Raw genomic sequence first — 466 nt, 5'->3', positions numbered from 1 at the left:
AAGAACTAAAGTAATCAAAAATCAAGTAGGTGAATCAAATAAACAAACAAAAATGTAAGGAGGACAAAGAGGCTCATTTTATAATCAATATACAATTTAAAATGAAATTCAGTAGTCATAATATATTTGTGCTAAATTACATTCAAAAATACAAAACAAAAAAAACTGTTTAAAAAATGCAAGGATAAGCTGACAAAACAAGATAGTGTTGGGAAACTTCATCAGATCTTCCTTAGATTTTGGTTTAAAAAAAATACTGAAGATGTATAAAGGACCTGTATATATAAGGAATAAAGTGATGTAATAGGTGTACACTACATAATCTATGAAAGAAAATATACCTTTTATAGGTGTCTATAGAAATGTTTTAAAAATTATTATATACTAGAGCATAGAGAGGGAGCTCTGGTAGCATAGTGCCTAAGGCATTTGACTGCTAACCAGAAGGCTGGTGGTTCAAACCCAC

This window comes from Orycteropus afer, unplaced genomic scaffold (assembly GCF_000298275.1).
Source record: "Orycteropus afer afer isolate SDZICR_OR568_19922 unplaced genomic scaffold, OryAfe1.0 scaffold00892, whole genome shotgun sequence".
Lineage (NCBI taxonomy): Eukaryota > Metazoa > Chordata > Mammalia > Tubulidentata > Orycteropodidae > Orycteropus > Orycteropus afer.
The sequence above is the reverse complement of the archived record's forward strand: the minus strand, read 5'-3'. Positions refer to the sequence as shown.